This window comes from Heterocephalus glaber, unplaced genomic scaffold (assembly GCF_053883595.1).
Source record: "Heterocephalus glaber isolate CG9 unplaced genomic scaffold, H.glaber_assembly_v1.0 deba00000546, whole genome shotgun sequence".
Lineage (NCBI taxonomy): Eukaryota > Metazoa > Chordata > Mammalia > Rodentia > Bathyergidae > Heterocephalus > Heterocephalus glaber.
This window is the reverse complement of record NW_028258147.1, coordinates 21,656,286-21,677,078: the sequence shown is the minus strand read 5'-3', so window position 1 is coordinate 21,677,078 and position 20,793 is coordinate 21,656,286. Positions and strand designations below refer to the sequence as shown.

At 35.2% G+C, this 20,793-nt stretch overlaps 1 protein-coding gene and 1 pseudogene across 19 annotated transcripts in view; both read left to right on the top strand.

The window, feature by feature from the left end:
• Foxp2 (forkhead box P2) overlaps positions 1-20,793 on the top strand; it is a 588,702-nt gene that overhangs the window by 24,802 nt on the left and 543,107 nt on the right. The window lies entirely within an intron of this gene.
• LOC147829642 (U2 spliceosomal RNA) lies at positions 4,692-4,845 on the top strand (annotated as a pseudogene).

Below are 20,793 nucleotides of genomic sequence, written 5' to 3'. Positions count from 1 at the left end.
AGCTTAAGTACAAGAGAAACTAAATATTCTTTCATTGTTACATTCTACCTTTTTGACTTTATTCAGTTCTACATCTTCAGTTAAATTGTGTGAAACAACAATTTCAATTTTATGTTTTTAATCCCCAGCTTATTCATTTTACCACAGATAAATGCTTCCAGTAGTGTTGTCTTCCTGGATATTTTTTCTTCAATATGTTTCTTGGTTGGAATATAAAATATTACTTTCTTTCAAGAAGATTAAATTGTGTTTTTCTGACTTTGCCTTTCCTTAAGGTTATTGATATCCAGCTCCCAGAATGACCTAATAGTGATAGTTGATGGGCTAGTGTCGGTTTGAAACTATTCAAGTTATATCACTGTAAAATTTTACTTTCTATTAAGGAAATTGGCAATTAGATAAAACGACTGAAATCATGGAAAAACTATAATTAAGAAAAGTAAATAGAGGGCCGGGGATTTACCTCAGTGGCACTGCACCTGCCTTGCAAATTCAAGGTCCTGAGTTCTGTCCCCAGTACTGGAAAAAATAAATACATAAATAAAAAACAGAAAAGTGAATAGAGTTTTCTACTTTCAAGCAATTGAAAATGTGTGTAATTTTGTGTGAAACAAAAGAATACAACTTAAATAGTTGCTTTTTTTGTTTGATTTCTTTTAAGTCATAGAATTGTAGGTGTCAGTTTAACTTCCCATACTATCTCAATCAATGTACTTTTCACCATCTTCAGTATAATTGTCAGACTTGGGCATTCTTAGCTATTGTTTGCCCTCCTGAAATATTTTCTGAAAATATGTCTTCTTTCATACTTCTGATATGTGAATGTACCTGTTTCATGTACTTTTTTGTCTGTTTTTTGGTGGTGTTTTGTGAGTGTGTGTTTGTGTGTGTGTTCACTAAGTCAGTGCTTACTAGAATGCCCCACATTATAGGTGCTTAATGTCTGTATGTTAAATGGATGAGTGACTTCTTTATGGATACACTTGTATCTCTTTATTAGGTTTTCTACCAGATCAGCCAGGATGATTTTATAAATCACTTATTTTTGCTGCCATCCCTCTGATTACAATGGCTCTTTATTTCTCTTAGGTGAATGAGTAGAATCTTTACTATGGCTTTCAAAATTGTACAATACCTGGCTTGTCTCCCACCTCCTCTTCCCTAGCTCGTCAACATGCTACTGTGTCATTTTCTTTAAGGGTGCCAGTGCCACAATTCCTTTTTTCCAAAGCCTTCATAGGAGCTTTTTTGGAGGGGCATTGATTGTTCCACTCTGCTGCTCTGCTCACCTATCATATTTCAATTCAAGTGGAACTTCCTTGTGAAAGTCTTTTCTAATCACTCTTGTTTCTATGTTCTCTTATCATTTGTTTCTTCTAGGTAAAGATCATAACGATACACTTATCATAATTCATGATTAATTTTGCCTATTTGCATGCCTCAACTAAACTGTAAGCTCTATGAAGGGAAGGATTTTGTTTGAATGGAACACCTAGCATGGTACTCAATATATGGTAAGAATTAAATGAATATTTATTGAATAAATAGGTGAATCAGTGAATTCATCTCTTTATTCAGTTATAATCTGCTTTTTTCAAGTAAGAATTTAAGATGCCCTCTATGAATGTAACTCCTCTAATATCATGCTTTCCTGACATAGCATGAAAATATGTTTGTTTTTTGTTATTTTTGTCTATATGTGTTTTCTCCAAAGTCTATTGTTTACTTATTTTGGAGTTTTAATTTTAAAACTATACACAATGGCTCATAAAACCTGGGTAGTGAGAAGCAAACAAGTGACATATTTGAGTAAATCCAGATCCACTTGCAGGATGTCTGTGAGTCAGCTGTACTGCTGGGTGACTAAGGTTCTTTGTAGAGCCATGCCGGACTGGGGTAAGGAATCTGTTGGGGGGACTAGAGTGTCATGAAGAGAAGCAAGTTTCAAGGATGAAAGCTGATATTCTTTCTGGTTTATTATGCCTTTCTTTACTTTTACCCCTTTTCTGGACTTGCTTTTTGCTGGCCATAATAATGACAAGGCAGAAAAATTAATAAATGGAATAAAGAGGTGACAAAGGGCAAAGAAGGTTAAGATTAGAATACTATTAAAAGTAGAAATTTAAGTTTTCAAAATATTTAAGACATTCAAAGTGACAGCATGGCTCCACAAGGACCTTTAAAATGATAGCTATAAGTTACAATAAAAAATATTTAAGACCACTGTTTTAGTTACTTTCTGTTTGCTGGAAAAAAACAATATGTAACACCTACAGGATATTGGAGGAAGGGTTTATTTTAACTCAATTTCTAGAGTTTTCATTCCATAGTTGGCTGGTTCCAAGGCAGGGCGGCATGGCAGAGGGGCATTGCAGAGGAGAAACTGTTCTTGGCAGGATAGGCAGGAAGCAGCAAGAGTTCACTCTTCTTTCCCTTTTTATTCCGTCCAGGCTACGAGCCTATTGCTTGGTTCCACCTACACCCAGGGAGGTCTTCCTTCTTCAATAAGTCCACAATCCACATCTAGAACTGTGCTAAACCAAACAGTATATTAATACAGTATCACACACCAATTGTCCAGTCACTCCCATAAGTCCCACCTATGAGTGCATGAGGCTTTGAGGGGAAAGGCATCTAGATATAAGCTATACTATTCCAACTCTGGCCCCCAGAATTTCATGTGCAGCCCTTTATGCAAAATGCATTTAGTCCATCTCTAAGAGTTGCCAAAATCCTAACAGTTTCAGCACTGATGATAAGTCCAACTCCAAAGTCTCCTTTGAGATTTAAAGCAAACTTTTAGCTGTGAGCCCCTATAAAAAAATGAAAAGGAAGTTAAACATTTCCTGTATACAATGACACAAAATGAACATTCCCATTCCAAAAGGTACAAATAGGGGCCTAGAAAGAGATGGGACCAAAGCAAGACCAAAATCCAGCAGGGGAAACATTATATCCTGTATTTCTGTGATCAGCATCTGGAGCACTCTAGGCCAGATGTGAACTCCAAAGGGCTTTGTAGCCCTGCCCCTATGCTACTGCTGGTATTGTAGCCCTTGTGGTCTCCATCAGGCCACTTTGCTCACTCCTCACAGCTTTCCTCAGACGATCAACATTCCTGGTTTCTCAAACCTTGTGGGGTCTCCACTTGCACTTTTGACTTTACACTCACAGCTTCACACACTGCCCTCTCGGGTGCACATTGCTTGGCCTCCCAGGCCTTCTTCCAAAATCAAAGTGGAAGCCTTCTGGACCCAACAACTCTTGCCTTTTCATGGGCCTAAAACCAGTACCATGTGGAACCTGCTGCCAGCTAGAGCAGTAGTCAAGCTTTCTTCTCTTTTGGCTGTAGGGGTCAAGTGCTTGAATTGCTGAGTGCCATGAATCCAATCCTGCAAAACAAATTCTCTAGGCCACTGCCATTCTGGAACATGGGACCTGGGGCTCTCTTCTCAAAGTGAAATCTTTCACCTTTGCAATTTTGAAGCTGCAGAAGGTGAAGGCCCGCTGATCCTTTTGTTGTCCTCAAACCATCTTTTCTATTGTCCTTTTCCAAAGTATTTGGCTTTTTAGTATTTTTGTTTTTAGCAACCAAGTTCTCTGCTCCACCTTTTGTACAGCAACCTTACTTTAGCTTCTTTTCTGTCCTAACTCAAAATTATTTAAATCATTCTGCTGGACCCTGTCCTCTTGATTCTCAACACAGATCTGGCTAAAATCGCCTACCAGTAGCCATGCCACCACCTCAACATCAGCCTGCCTTTAAATTTCTTCTGCCAGATTAATTAGTCCACTTCCTTTCGTCTCAGTCTCCTGCAAAATCTATGGACATGCGCAAAAACTGTTGACAGATTATCTTCTAGAGCGTAGAACACACAGACTGGAGTCCACCTGTCAATGGAGTCCTTCCCAGTTGAAAACCTCCTCAACTTCTCGATCTGAATTTCAATTAGCATTCTGATCTTCCAGCTCCAACCAGAATTTTCCATCAAGCTTGACTTATAGCATTCTAGGGCTCCTTCTTCTGCCAACATCTCCAAACCTTTCTGAACTCTTCCCATAAGCCAGTTCCAAAGGCAACTGAACCACATGGTCAGATAAAAGTCACAGTAATGACCCCACTTCTTTGGTGCCCACATCTATTTTAGTTACTTTCTCCTTGCTGAGGCAAAATACCCAATTCCCACACCTTAAAGAAGGAAAGCTTTATTGTGCCTTACAGTTTGCAGAAGTTTCAGTCAATAGTAGGCTGGTTCCAAGGCAGACACAGAAGAGGGGCATCACAGAGGAGAAACAGTTGATAACATTGCAGACAAAAAGCAGTAGAAGTTGACCTATTTCCACCAAGCTTCACCAGGCTTCACTTCCCAACATCACACCCAGCTGTAAACCCATTGGTGAACTAATCCAGTATCAGACACCCAGGATCTAGTCAACTCCCAAAGCCCCACCTATGAGCACATGAGGAAAGTTGGCAGGGGGGCGGGGGGGGCATTTAGATTTAAACTATCACAACCACAGCTCCAGAAAATAAAGTTGAATCAAAAGTTAAAAATATAAGAATGTAAAATTTAAAAAGTAAAAGCCAAAGACTAAGGAAGTATAATGTCAAAATAAGCTTGAAATCACAAACATATATGAGACAAAAAACAAAATGCATAGATAATGACTATTAAGAATTAATCTAGAGAATCGCTTCTCGGCCTTTTGGCTAAGATCAAGTGTAATCTAGAAGAAGGATTATAGAGGATGTATGGAATTTTGAAGAAGAATTGTCTTCACAAAAGGGTTATTTCTTCCTGAAGCTGTGGACCTTTGTTCTTCCATTCCTTAGGGACACTCATACCTTTCCAAATTCTTTACTTATTCTGAATCCCAAGTCCCATTCTAGAGCATCCTTTTGCAGAATACTTGCATAAGGGACAAGAATTTTTATTTTTAAATATTTAAAATAATTTCATCACATATACCTAGAGTAGATATCATCAACTAAAGAGCTTTCATCCAAATAACTCTTCTTCTAAGTCTGCCTGGTGAAAATAATGTTTACAGGCTCAAAGCAAAAATTTTTTTTTTTTTTTTGGTACTGGGGATCGAACTCGGGACCTTATGCTCAAGAGGCAGGCACCAGAACCACTGAGCTAAATCCCTGGCCCTCAAAGCAAATTTTTTACTTTGCTCTAACAAATATAGGTTCTACTTTGATTAGATTACCCTTTATTTCTATATTTATTACATAGAATTATATTAGTGAGTCCTTTATGAAGGTTCACGCTATATATCATATACATTAATTTATTTCATCTTTGTAGTCACTTTGTGAGACAAGTACTTTCTTATTTACCATTAAGAGATTATAAACATCCTGATATTAAACTGCTGTTTTAAAGTTGGGAAATCTAAGTTATTTTAACTACTGTTAGTTAAATTAAGATTCACACTAGAACCTTGATTTGCAATGTTTGAGTTTAGTATATTGCAGCAAATAAACATAGACTAGGAGGCTTATAAATCACAGAAACTCCTTTCTCACTGTTTTGGAGGCTGGAAGTCCTAGATCAGGGTGCCAGTACACTGGGGCCTGGCAAACACCCTCTTCTGAGTTGCACCTTGCTATCTTTTTGTATCTTTACATGGTGGAGAGCAGAGCGGAGGGAATATGCTGTATTGTGACTCTTCTGAGGGCGTTAATCCCATTCAGGAGGGCTCCCCTCTTAGGACTTTATTTAATCTTAATGACCTCCCAAAGGCCCCACCACCTAATACTGTCACATTGTGGGTAGAATTTTGACATGTGAATTTTGATAGAGCACATTCAGTTTAAAACATCCAGCACAGCTCTCTTTCTACTGTAGCTTGCTGCCATATTTCCATTTACTATTTTTTGCTTCAGAGTGGCTGAATGTTTTATGACATTTATGAACAAGAATGGAAAAAAATGAAATGCTCATAGAAACTGCTCTAATTCCAGATTATAAATGAATTAACAGAAAATTTATGCAAGTCATACTGTCCTTATGCATAATTTCTTATTCCATGTGAAATTTGTCATCATTAGGGCATGATTTTCAAAATGGGAAATATTAATCATTTTCAAAATGACTAAAGATGGAAAAAGTATGTGATAAAGCTAAGAATAGACAGATACAGTAAATGACTGGTTATATGTCAGCCTAGACTTTTTTTGGACTATCCCTTTCACAACCTAGATAGAATCAAGCTTTGCAAAGAACTTGAAAGTCTAGAATAGATAAAAACTCACAGGAATAAATTTAATAGACATAAATATAAAGCTCTTTATACATGTATAATTTTAATAGTTCATGTTGCCTTTAGGCTTTCATTGATTGTAGGCTTTATTTAAAGTAACAGAATGATAGTCATTGATTCAAATTTTAAGATTTTTGATTGTCCCATATAATTTTGCTGCATAGCAGAGACTTTGAGACCCATGTGTCACCCTGTCCTCACAATGAAGAAGGTACTTCAGTATAAGTATTATTTCTACACATTATATAGGGATTTGCACAGAATGCTTAGAAGAAGGCAGAGAAAGGACAAGTACTTTAGAATAGAGGAAATAAGAGGAGAAGAGGCTTCTATAGAAGAACCTTGAATTGTTACAGGAAATTTGACTCATGTAAAAAGTTTGGAGATGAAGATTGGACTGACTCTTTAGAGCAGGGAATCTCAAAATGGTTGGCTACCTTCAGAGGGACAAGAAGAACTTTTGGAATTGAATTAATCCTCAAATACAAGTTCATTTTTTAACTACCATGAGTAAAAAATACATGTTTATTTTCCTGAACAATTAAGGACTATTTTAAAAGCTAGTTATCAGGGCAGCATAAAATATATCATCTATTAACAAAATTCTGCTGATTATTGGAGCCTACTGATGTTCTAATATTCTATCAGAATTGAGAATGTGATGACAGCCTCAATGTGTGGTGTACAGCTCCAGCTGCCCAGGCCCACAAAACAGGTGGCCAGTGTTAGCAACATGTGCAGCATGATGTTTTGCTATACGTATTATATCAGTATTATAGCTAGGCTGTCTTAAACTGAGCATGTTCTTTGTGTTATTCAGCTTTCATCACTATTGAAATACCTGAAATAATCAGTTATAAAGACAGAACATTTATCTTGGCTCATACTATTAGAGCTTTCAATCTATGATCTGTTGGTCCTCATATTTTCAGGCCCCTGGCAGCATCTCATGGTGGGAACACATGGCAGAGCAAAACCACTTAATGTGTGGTTCTGAAACAAAAGAGAAGAAACTAGGGTTCTAGGTTCCCCTTCAGTGAATGTCTCAATGACCCAAAGACCTTGCACAAACCCCACTGCTTAATGTCTCTAACACCTCTGAAGAGCACCAAGCTGGTGGTCAAACCTTTACCATGTTGGCCTTTGGGAGACATTATAGATCCAAACAGTACTTAAATTGTGTTATTTTACTTATGAATTATAAATGATTTAAATTTACCATTGTCAGTTTTTCATGATTTTTTTTATCTGTGTGGTTAGTAATTATATTTGTATTAAGTATTTCTCACTCTAGCATGTCTTAAAGTACAATTGGTAAAATCATTACTACAGTTTTTCAAACATTAGCATGCTAAACAGTCCCCCAGAGATCTTGTCACAAAATGAGTGCATGGGCCCAACCTTAGAAATACTAATTCTCTGTATGGGACCTGGTAATTGTAAGTTTCTAACGAGCTCCCAGCTAAGGCATAAACTGCTCAGCTTCCACCGTACTTTGGATAAACTGTTTATTGCTAAAGCAAATGTATAAAAATTCTTATGAAAATATTCCTGTATAAAAGCATCTCATCTCATTTTGCTTTTTATATTTAATGATGGGTATACATAAAATAGGATAAGTAGGTAAGTGGGCAGCAAACTCTCAATATCTTGGCCAACTTCACTCACAAAAGATTGAAAGCATCAGGTTTCAGGCAAATTCAAGTTGATTAGTGAGGATAGATTAATCTCATGGGAGAAGAACAGAAATCCTAAATTAATGAGACTCACGTTTTAGAGGGGATAAATGTCCTGGAGAAATTTACTGGATTATCTAGGGTTTTGTATGCTGTGCCCAACAATTTACATTTATCCTGAGAGAGCAGTACTATACAGTAAGACAGGCCCTTGCCTTGCCCTTGCCTTGCCTCCATGATTTTTTTACCCACAAAATGTTTTGTTTCAGAAATGTAAGTTTGGGCTGCCGGGCAGTGGCCCTGCCCAGTGTATTAAAACGTTTTGCAGTGTTTGAACTCTCAGGAATGTTGTTAGCCCCGCCCCTTTCAAGATTGTTTTGTTAACTCCGCCCCTCTGCTTCTGTTAGCAAAATGACCTACCTCTAGACCCCTGTGTAAGGAAGCTCCCTTTTCTAGTCAAGCATTCGGACTTCAGCATACGAATTCCACTGAGCCCACTGGCATAATCAAAGGTTTCTCTACACCTCTTCGAATGACCCTTGGATTCTCAAGTCTTCAAATTGCGGAAGCTGTAATGGTGAGTTGTAACACTGGGCTGTACCTCAGAACTGTGGCACTCAGCTGTAACACTGAATTGTAACACTTGGCTGTGCCTCAGAGCTGTAACACTTGGCTATAGCACTTGGCTATAGCACTCTGCTTTGCCACAACAATCCCAAGAAATCATCAGATCATTTAAAATTGGGAGATGGCTTGATCAAAATTACAAAAATAAAAAGATGGCAAGAAATGAGGCAAAGATGTCAGTCTTCTTTTTTTTCGCATTTTATTAAATTATTTTATTGGTACATTGTAGGTATATAACACAATTACATTTCTCATTGGGAATTGTACCTTTACATAATGCATCTTGGTTCTTATTTTTTCCCCATTCCTAGCCCTCCCTTCACCCCCTCCACCCTTCCTTATTTACAAAGACTTTATTTCCATTTTTTCCATTTCTCATCATTTTTCCTTTCCCTTCTTTCCTTTCCCCTTCGCCTCCCACTACCTCTACCCCTTTGGACCTTTTCTTCCTATTTTGCGTTATTGATTATTCATTCTAATCATTGGTACATTTTAAGTATATAATATGACATTCATCATTGGAAATTTGCACCTTTACATAATCTCTCTTGGTTCTTATTTTTCACCCTTGCCCAGCCCTCCCTTCAACCCCTTCATTCCTCCCTATTTACAAAGATTTTGTTCCTATTTTTCCATTTTCTCATATTAATCCCATTCCTTTCTATCCTTTCTCCTAACCCTCCCACTTCCTTCCACTTTGCCCCTTTTCTTCCTATTTCACATTACCTATTACACATTTTAGTCCTTATTTACACTTTCAGTTTCTCGCACCAGAGAAACTATTCAGTATTTATACATGTGTGTCCTATTTATTTCACTTAAGAGTATCGCCTCAATGTGCATCCACTTAGCAATAAATGTCTCTAATTTCTCATTTTTATGGCTGAGTAGTACTCTATTTTATTTTTAAAAACCACGTTTTCTTTATCCAGTCTCCAGTTGTTGGGCATTTGGGCTGTTTCCAAGTTTTAGCTATTACAAACTGTGCTGCTATGAACATGGGCGCACATATATCACTATGGTTTGATTCTTTTAATTCTTTGGGGAAGATCCCCAGCAGTGGAATAGCGGGGTCAAATGGGACTTCCAGTCCTAGTTCTTTGAGGTATCTCCATACTGATTTCCACAGTGGTTGCACCAGTCTACCCTCCCACCAGCAGTGGAGAAGGGTTCCTCTTTCCCCACAGCCCCACCAGCATTTGTTATTGGTTGATTTCATGATAGCAGCCATTCTTTCTGGAGTGAAGTGGAATCTCAGCATTGTTTTCATTTGCATCTCTCGAATGACCAGTGATGTTGAACATTTTTTCATGTATTTATTTGCTATTTCTACTTCTTTGAGAAATGTCTGTTCATTGCAAATACCCATTTTCAGATTGGGTCTTTAAATTTGGGAGGTCTGATCTTTTAAAGTTCTTTATAGATTCGAGATAGTAGACCTTTGTTTGAGGAAGAGCAGGTGAAGATTTTTTTGCACATTGTGGGTTGTCTCTTCACACTGCTGGTGGTTTCTCTTGCTGTGCAGAAGCCTTTTAATAAGAAGGGATACCACTTGTTGATTGTTTGTGCTAGTTCACGGGCAACTGAGGTTTTGTTCATAAAATCTTTTCCTACACCGATGTCTTCAAGGGTTCTACCTAACCTGTGTTCCAACTGGTTCAGAATTTCTATTTTAATATTTAGTTCTTTAATCCATTTTGATTTTAGTTTAGTGCATGGTGAGAGATATAGGTCTAGTTTTAATCTTTGGCAAGTTGAAGCCCAATTTTTCCAGCACCATTTATTAAAGAGGCTATCTTTCCTCCAGTGAGGGTGTTTGGCTCCTTTATTGAAGATGAGATGACTGAGTGTGTCTGGAGTTGTTTCTGCATCTTCTAATCTGTTCCACTGGTCCTCAGGTCTGTTTCTTTGCCCAATATCAACCAATGAAATTGAAAATGTAATTAAAAACTTATCAGCTAAGAAAAGCCTGGGCCCTGATGGCTTCACTGCTGAATTCTACAAGACATTTAGAGAGGAACTGTTGCCACTACTGTTTAAATTCTTCAATGAAATTGAAAGGGAAGCAATACTCCCAAATTCATTCCTGGAAGCAAGCATCACCTTGATCCCCAAAGCAGAGAAAGACCCAACCGAAAAGGAGAACTATAGGCCAATCTCACTCATGAACATAGATGCAAAAATCCTTAATAAGATAATGGCGAACAGAATGCAGAAGATCATCAAGAAGATCATACACCCTGATCAAGTGGGATTCATCCTAGGGATGCAGGGATGGTTCAACATATCCAAATCAATCAATGTAATACACTATATCAATAGAGCCAAGGACAAAAACCATATGATTATCTCCATAGATGCAGAAAAAGCGTTTGACAAAATCCAACATGCATTTATAATAAAAACCCTACAAAAAATTGGAATAGATGGTCCCTACCTCAAACTGATAGAAGCCATCTATGAAAAACCAACAGCCAATATCATACTAAATGGTCAAAAACTGAAACCCTTCACACTAAAATCAGGAACAAGACAAGGATGTTCACTATCACCACTCTTGTTCAATATAGTTCTGGAACATTAGCCACGGCAATTAGACAAGAGAAAGAAATAAAAGGAATAAAGATAGGAAATGAAGTCAAAGATGTCAGTCTTGAAGCCGCAACAATAATCCAGGTGAGAAAAATGAAGGATTTGGAGTAAATAAGTATCGGCAAGAATGATTAAACAAAAGATACAGTTATGAGACAAGTATTTGGCAACGATGATATGCAGCTAACATATATTCTGAATTTAATATGGACTGTGGAGTGATTAATATATGGATTATATTAACCCTGACAACAGTTTTATGAGTAAAGCATTACTTTTATTTCCTTTTCACAGACGAAGAAACTGAGTCAAAGAAAAACTAGCTTGACTTAAAGCATAGGCTCTTAAATTGGATAAAAGATGTAATGGAATTTGACTATCAGTGGAATGATAGGAAGAGAGAGTGCAGGATACATTGCTAAGCTGTGTACTGATATAGGAAATCTAGGAGGTGAAGCATATTTGGAGCATAATGGAACAGATGAATAAATGTATGGGCTGAATATTGTGTTTTTCTGAAATTCATATGTTGAATTCCTAATCCCCAATGTGATGGGATTAGTGATTAGTAAACTAGGATTTGGGCAGGTAATTAGGTCAAGAGGGTGGAGTCTTTGTGAATGGCATAAGAGCTTAAGTGCGCTTGTAATAAAGAACTCAGAGTGCTCTCATTGATTTCTGCCATGTTAGGATATAAGGAAAAGACAGCCATCTGCAACTTGGAAGAGTGCTCTCACTGGAACTAAATCATGCTCACGCCGCAATTTCAGGTTTCAGAACTGTGAAAAAGAAATTGCTGTTGTTTAAAAGCTACTCAGTCTGGTGCTTTGTATAGCAGCCCACAATTATTGAGATAATATAGAAGGGAGAGGATAAATTCATTTTTGACATTTTGAGTTTGAGATATCTGCAGGAAGCCTAAGTGTGAAGATATCTAATGGGTAATGGATGTATGGATCTGGAACTGTTAGAATGTAATGTTAGCGGGTAAAACCATGGTGGCCAGATTAGCATGGAAGTGTGCTGCCACATGGATAAACTAATTTGCAGTATTGTATTCAGTTCTGGATATTATATTTTAATTTAAACTAAAGTTTGGAAACTCATGTCATAAGAAAAATGGAAGAAGGAATTGGGTTGTGTAGAGTTAAGAAAACATGGGTAGGTTTGATAGTGCACAGTGTTTAAAAGAAAACAATTAATGTAGAACAAAATTTATTTTACATTGTCTCAGTAGTCAGAATAGGATCAGATAGGTACATGTTATTCAGACATAGATGCTGAGAATAAAATTCTATCCAATATGGGAAATGAAGTCACATGTTCCTGTGTAAAAACATTGAAATATTGACAAGGGCCTCAGTTAGAGGTATTGTAGTGATAGTTCACATTCTTTATGTATTATTGAGTCCATTAGAATTGATTGTATCACAATTATGTGTTGTAAGTTGTGTAATAATTTGTTTATGAGTCCTATTTTTTGGTATTAGGTCAAACCTGAGTTTTTCTCCACAAAATTTGAAATTGAAATCAATATTTTTGTTGTTATAAAAATACATAGGCTCTTATTAGCTAAACAGATAATTATTAGAAATATGTGCATGATGATTTCTTTAAATATCATTCCACTTTTCAAAACTGCTTTAGTTGTTTTATCACAGTGCAGTTCTTTAGTTGCAGAATTTACTATATCACTGATTCCAAATGAAAACAGTAAAGTTTTTAATTCTGCCGAGAACAAAATGTCAAAATAAAATGTAGTTTTTCATTATTGGATTTACAAACTTTGTATCTTTTTTTTTTTTTTTTTTTTTTTTTTGCCACTGGGAGTTTTGTTACCAGCAATGAAATACAACCTTCGTGTTGTGCTGTGTAGCAGATACTGTAAATTTCTGGTCTTGCTTTTTCATTGATCTGGATTGCCATATGGGAATCCTGTTCAGCTGATCTTTATTTCCTGAGTCAGAAATTCTGTTTTACCCATCTTTGGGGCTTTCAGCAGCTATTCTCAATAGGCCATCAGGTATTGCCCATGAAAGAGAAAGTTCAAAGGGATAGAAAGAAGGTTCCAGGCCGAAATGTTTACATTGTATTAAAAAAAATTTACAAATATTTTCTGAGCTGATGGATCAGCTGGAAAACTAAATAAATCTAAGATCTTTTTTATGTGATAATAAGATAGGTAACATTCAAATAAACATACTTTGAAGGTGTGATATAATTTTGATGCAGAAATTGTATATGATTGCATGTGACTTGTTTTTGTATGATTTTTCCATTAAGCATAATTAAGAAGATGGTGATTAATTTTGTAAGGTTTTTGGTTATTTTTTCAACATTAAAGATTTGCCTATTTTTGTTCTATGTTTTTGTTCTATGTTTTGTTTCTAGCTGAGAATTAGTATTCAATGGAGGCAAAATAAAGCTTACAATCAAAACAAATTAACAAGTCACTAGAATTTTTAAATAAATAGGTATTTTGGCAGTTTTGATGTTATTTGTGTAGTTAATTACATATATTGCGTTATAATGAAAATGTTGATTTTAGAAAAATTATAATGAAAGTACCAATATAAAAAATGGAACTGTTACAAGGTTATCACTTATTTAGTAAGATGTATAAGGATACCCGCAGCCCTACGTTTATTGTGGTAAATTCATAATTGCCAAGATATAGAACTAGCTTAGGTGTCCATCAACAGAGGAATGGATTAAAAGACATGGAGTATATTATACACAGTATTATTCAGCTATAAAAAGAATAAAATTTTATCATTTGCCGGAAAATGGATCTGAGATCATGTTGAGAGAAATAAGCCAGACCAAGAAAGACAAGTATAACATATTCTCTCTAATATATGAAATCTAAAAGAGATGACATGATAGTGGAAGGGAAACTATTATTAGTCAAGAGAAAGTGAAAAAAGGGGAGAGGAAGGGAGGTGTAAGGTGGAGCAAATAGGGGATGTGTATGATCAAAATACACGCATTGAAACCCAATATTCTGTACGATTAATGGGAGCTAATAATAAAATGGGACAGATAAAAATGAAATATTGTACTTGAAAGACATCTTTTATCATAATAGATCCACTATAGTGTGATATTTTGTAATATGTTAGTAAATTATTTGAATATAATCTGTTTTTGTGACTGAAACACGAACTCAAGTATGCATTATAAATGATAGATGGACAACTTTGCTGTTTCTCAGATTTGGGTACAAATAAAATATTCAATACAGAGAATAGAATTTGGTGAATGTCTTGTGTGGTTTTTTTTTCAGTATGAAAATGTTTTTTTAAGTAAGAAAAGTTTTTTAAAGTATGAAAATGTTTGTAAAACATTTGTAAAAGCATCACAAAGTAAGCATTAGAGTTTTGTAACATGCACAGCATTTTCTTATTAAACAGATTTTTTATGTTATGTTAAGCTGTAACTGAATCCATGCTTCTGGGAAGTTTACATACATTAAAAGACTTTTTGACAAGATTAAGTCCATCTTCTATGTGGAATTATGGGAAAATTTACAAAAACAGTATACATGCTAAGCAGCTGATTTATCAAAATATTTTGGACTTTATTTTCCTTTTATGGATTTCTTTTCAATTTTCATCCTATCTTCTGTCTTGCTGTGCATATGTGTGTGATTTGCTTGTAAACTTTGCATAATGTAAATATATTCTCTAACTATAATCAATGTCATTATTTAGAGATACATTGTTTGCCTCTAGGGAGTAAATAAGTTTATTAGGCAAAGAATACTTGGAATTTCATAACATAGTTTATTTTCCCTTACTTATACCTACATAGGTAATTGTGATGTAGATGCATCCAGCATCATTTCAGTGATGATATTCACTGCAATAAATGATAATATATGATAAATATAAATGATATTCATGCCAGTCTGCAAAGCATAATAAAATTACCAACATCAAAAAAATAGTTGATGTTTACTTTAATCACATGGTTCAAACATTATTTAAATAATTGTATAATTTTGTTTTAAAATCGAAATTCTTCTCTTTATTTTTTGGTGGAGTGCTCAAGGCTCCTGGGGTTCTTGTAACATTGTACTATCTGAGATTTACTGGTATTTGGTTTCATTGGTATGCTACGTTTCTCTGAGGTCCCAAAAGACAATAAGATTTTAATCTATGTCCCAAGACATAATCTATTGATACTGACCTGCTTTCCAGTAAACTTTCAGGTATTTTTGGTCATGGACTGTGTTTTATCTGCCAGTGTCCAAGGGCAAAAGGTACAATTAAGAGACAGTGAGATGAGAGTATGGCTGGTCTGGTAAGAGCAGCATCAGAATAGGATACATCTTCTTCTCTGTTCTTCCCTTCCCATTCCCTCTGCTTCCTTCACTACTCACTACAGCCCCTCCCACCTCTAACTTCTCCTCCAGTCCCTTCTATTCTATCGTCAATTTGATATTGTGTGCTGAGTATATGTAAGACACTATGATAATTGCTACAATTCACAATTCCTTTAATCACACCACAAATCTATGCAGCATATTGTTTTACTAATTTTAAAGATGAAATACCAAGTATATATAAACATTAAAACATTGCCCAATGATAACATATCTTATAAGCAGCAAAATCAGAACTCAAACCTAAAACTCATCCCCCATTCTGCCCTCATAAACATTACTAACTACAGTCATGGAATCTCAAGCTAGACTTTCACCTAGTTTTTGAATTTCTATCATTAAACATGTTTGCCTTTAGATTTTACTTCATTTTCTTTCTTATCTATCACATTGTCTTATACCTTGCACTAAACAAAAGTTTAAATAAGTGAGTGGATGAATGTCTCTCATATAGTCAATCGATGAGGTAACATTTATTTATTTGTTAGAAACGGAACTCTTCCTTTTTCATGCTACATATATGTTCTGTCACTGAGCTATCTTTCAGACTTCATTCAGTATTTTAAGTTGTAAGAAATCCATGTTTTTTTTCCCTAGTGTGTAGAATGAGCAGCAAGTTAATGAATAGGTAATATCAGTCCATCTTTAAGTACATACTCAAATAGTGTATGATATTTCTGGATTTGCAATATACCTCCCCCATGTTATGCTAGTCCAAAATACTCGTGGTGGCAAAGACTCTGGACCTTCTACCTTAGATGTTCCTAGGCTACAGGATAATAACTGATGACAGTGGAGAAGTAAGAAATCTTGAAAACCTCCTGAGCAGCCTAGTCTTTCAGAAATCTTCTCTGTGTTATGGAAATGTTCTGTTCTAACTCAGATTTTAGAAAAAAAATTATGGTGAAGATAGATAGCACTTGATCTGATTTTTGAGTAATAGATTTAATAGATAGATTAGGCTTATTTATGTAAATATTCAAACTTATAATGACACATGCTGATAATGAACTTATATATGCATATATATGTTTCTGTAGGGGTGTGTATACGTGTGTGTGAATATATAGTCATGCTGGGGTTAACACACTCATAAATACAGTCACCCCTCTGTATCTGAAGGTTCTGCATGGGAGGATTGAACAAATCACGTATCAAAACTGTAGTAAGGCCTATGATTGTTGCATCTGTATTGAACATGCATAACTTTTTCCCATGTTGTTACTCCCTAAATAACACAGCATAGTAACTGCATGACATTTATTTTGTAGTAGTTGTTATCAGGAACTCAGAGGTTGTTTCATATGTACAGGAAGATGTTTGTAAGTTGTCTGCAAACACCATGCTATTTTTTTACAAGGTACTTGGGCAACCATGGATTTTGTTATCCTGGGGGAGGAGAGATTCCTGGAACCAATCTCCCATAGATTGCAAGACTTGACCTTCATTTTCATGAAATGTGAAAAAATAGAAGAGGTTATAAGGAATTTTATCCCTTAATTGATGCTATTTGAATATTATTTTGACTTACAGGTTGGGTTTAGCAATTGAAACTACTTGCAGTCACTATTAAATAGTACAGTAATCTAAACAGTTCTTAAGCATTTAATATGTGATAAACTTAAGTAATTTTGGAGTTTAGAAGAACCTGATCATGAAGAAACATTATGAATTTTTCAGCAAATTTCCTGAACTCAGGACTTGGGAAACCTTATTCAGTCAATGACTCTCTTAACTTGGATGAGTAAGAGCTACGTGAAGGATGACATCACACATCATACATTTCTACTTGTGCCATCTTGAAACAATTAAACCAAAATAACCCTCTGGTTAAACTTGTAAATAGGCTATTTAGATTCTCCCAAATCTTGCTCCCCAAAGCTAGCCATTTATCTCATCTGTCTGTCTCTCTGTCTGTCTCCTTCATGTGGTTGAAGATATTTTGTCACGTGACTACCTGTAATTATAACTTTACTTTGAATTAAAAAGAATTTAAAGCCTTGGTTTCTTCTACCCTTTCTTTTTTCTTTCCTCCTCCTAGAGTATTCCTTATTTGATGTTTCCCATTACCTGTACATGGACAGTACTGGGAAAATAAAACATAAAAGAGATGGGAAATAAAATGAACATGAACATATTTTATTTTTAAATATATTATTAGTACTATGGCAGTAATAAAACATATTTTCTCTCTGGTTGTAATGAAAATTAAGTATATTATAAAGTAATTCACATATATTGGGATACTAACAACAGGCCACTGGCTGATGATTATATTGATTTGAATGATGATGGGAAAGCTGCATGTGGCTCTCTTGTATTTACTTTTTCCTTGATATGTTTTAAACTTAAAAAAAAAATGCTCCTGTAATCATTTTTGTTTTGTCAAATCCAAGATATTTTCTCCAACTCTTCCTTTCTTTCTTTCTATTTTGGTACCAGGGATTGAACTCCGGTTCTTGTGCTTGTGCAGCACGCGGCAAAACCACTGAGCCAAATCCCCAGCCCTCCAACTCTTAATTAGTGCATTTTTCTCTCTTTACTTAACCTTAGTATCTGTGGTTGCTCATGGCACAATATTACCCTGAAGAATGAAAGAATATAGCAGAGTTCTACTTTGGGTCGCTGTTTCTTTACCTCATGTAAATTATGTATATAGATTCTTATCAAATTTCTTTCTCCACCAAATTTTCTTGATGAATCAGATTCTTAGGCCTGTCTTCTCTTGTATTTTACTGTAAATATTCTCTCATCAAATTTATTTAAAACCTTTTTCTATTTAGTTGGAATGTTTCTTTAACCCTCAAGTTACTCATAAGTCTGAAATCAAAATATTCAAAAATTGCATTAAAATTTCATGGTAAAATATATTTGATATCTTATCTTTATGACCTCGAATATGTCCATTTTAGTGTTATTGGACCTAGATTTTAAAAACCCTAGGGACACAAGGACCTCAGTTATGTAAATCATTTTGTGTAGAACTTCATATAATTAGGCATTTGATAAATGTTTACTCCTGAAGGAAATCTAGTTAAAAATGAATTTTTAAAGAATAAAATAGAGTACCACATTCAAAAGAATCTTCCAGCAATCTGAAATAGCTTCTTTTTCTGTAGCAACTTCATCTTTATGTTGCTTCTCATTTAGACATAAAACAAAATACTCTCTTTGTGCTTCTTTTGTGTAAAAGTTCTCAGATCTTTTGTCTAAAAGGCTGCTAGAACCTTTTCTTTTTAACTTTGTTATGTTGGTGATATCACGTCTTCTAGGCTTATTTGTCCTTTCCATTCAGGAATGTGAGGAGGAAACTGAATACGCAGTATGTTGGACTCATAGATCAAGAAGAAGCCTTAGGTGTAACACTTCCCACTCTAAAGACACTCACAAAAGAAGACTTTCAGAGCTGTTTCCGAAAGTGGCCAGAATGATGGAAGAAGTGTGTTGAAAGCAAGAGGGAGCATGTTCCCAGTGTATTAATGGCAACGTATCTTTAGGTGTAACAATTTTGTTTTGTTTTGTTTTGTTTTGGTACCGGGGATCGAACTTGGGTCCTTGCGCTTGTGCAGCAGGCGGCGAAACCACTGAGCTAAATCCCCGGCCCTAGGTGTAACAAGTTTTTTAAAAATTTAAACATTAGGGCCGGGGATTTAGCTCAGTGGTTCCGCCACTTGCCTCACAAGTTGCAAGGTCCCAAGTTCAATCACCGGTACCAAAAAAAACAAAAACAAAAATTTAAACATTAATCACATACTTTTATCACACCACTCAATCATCTTTTTCTGTGAAAATTTGGAAGCTTATACACTCCCACTCTTATTATGGAGTATTACTACTGAATTGGCTGAACTTTACACCTTAACCTTAACTGTGTTTTGCTTTGTGATGTTCTGTAATTGCTTTATATACCTTTTGTTTTCTCCTATTAACAAAAATCTAAGCTTTGCCAAAGCTTGAACTATCTTATATATTTCGTTTGTTTTCCATCTAGTAATTATTTTACTTGTAAAATCATATAAGACATTTTTAAAAATTTTTTAAATGTATTTTGTAGAGGAGAATTATATTTCTTGGTTTCATTAAAATGCAGTAAAAGAAACTTAAATACTTTTCAGGAGATAATAAAGTCACTTTTTGCAAACTTTAAAAATATATATTTAAAGCACACCGTAAAGATTTTCCTCTTAAAAAGTGACAATATATATTTAAGTGGATTCTAAAAATTGTTATTTTGTATATATGAGTATAATGTTTGGCTTTCCCCATATTTTTTAGATTTGCTGTTCTTTTATCTTTAAGGAAATAGAATGAGGAAAAAAGTTTTTGGACAAACTGTTCCTGTTATTTTATCACTATAGAACAAAACAAAATTCATAGTTAAATGTTAATAATTGCATAATACTGATATGTAGCAGAATATTTAAATTTCTGCCATCTGGAATTTTAATTATACTTTGGGGGTTTGATTTTTAATGTGTGAAGTAGATTTTCTTGTAAGTTACATACTATGGAAGTAAAAAATAATTCAAAAGTCATATTCTGTAGAAAAAGATACAAAGGCATCAGAATAAGTATTTGAGAATATTGGAAATATATTGGTGCTTTTGAAAAATACTGCCATTGAATTTCATTTTCATTTAATTTTTGAGTAGGAAATATTGGCATTGTTATGCTAGATTATTATAAGGTTTATTTCTACATTTTATCATAATGCACATGGAGTATAAATGAACTCTGGTATGCTAAACCTAATAGCAATTAAACTGGAAGTGTTTGTGTTTCATCATTGTGAACTCCCCAGAAATGTTTCCATGACAACCTCCATGCTAGTTAAGACAACCGGAGGTGATCAACAGTTTACGTAGTTTTTTCTCCTGTAAGAATGGAATTTGTGTTGACAGTTTTGGCCTCTAATGATACTTTTGTTCCGTGTGAAAGTATTTGTTTACCAGATCATATGCTGTTAACTGTCAGGCTGAGATAGAGTGACTGCATTTGATAAAAGACTGAGTTAAAACTTTTAGTCTGTGAAGCTCTTTTACTCTAATTATCCCCATCAATATTGAAGAGTCCATTTGTTTCAGTACCCTCCAAAGTACACTTTAGTAAGATCAAGTAGAAAAAGTGGGTGGAGAGAGTCTTAATAATTTTTGACTACCTAAAAATGAAAACTCCTTTTAAATTGTTAAAGTTCCTCTTGTTTGCATATGTGCATGCATGCACACACACACACACACACAC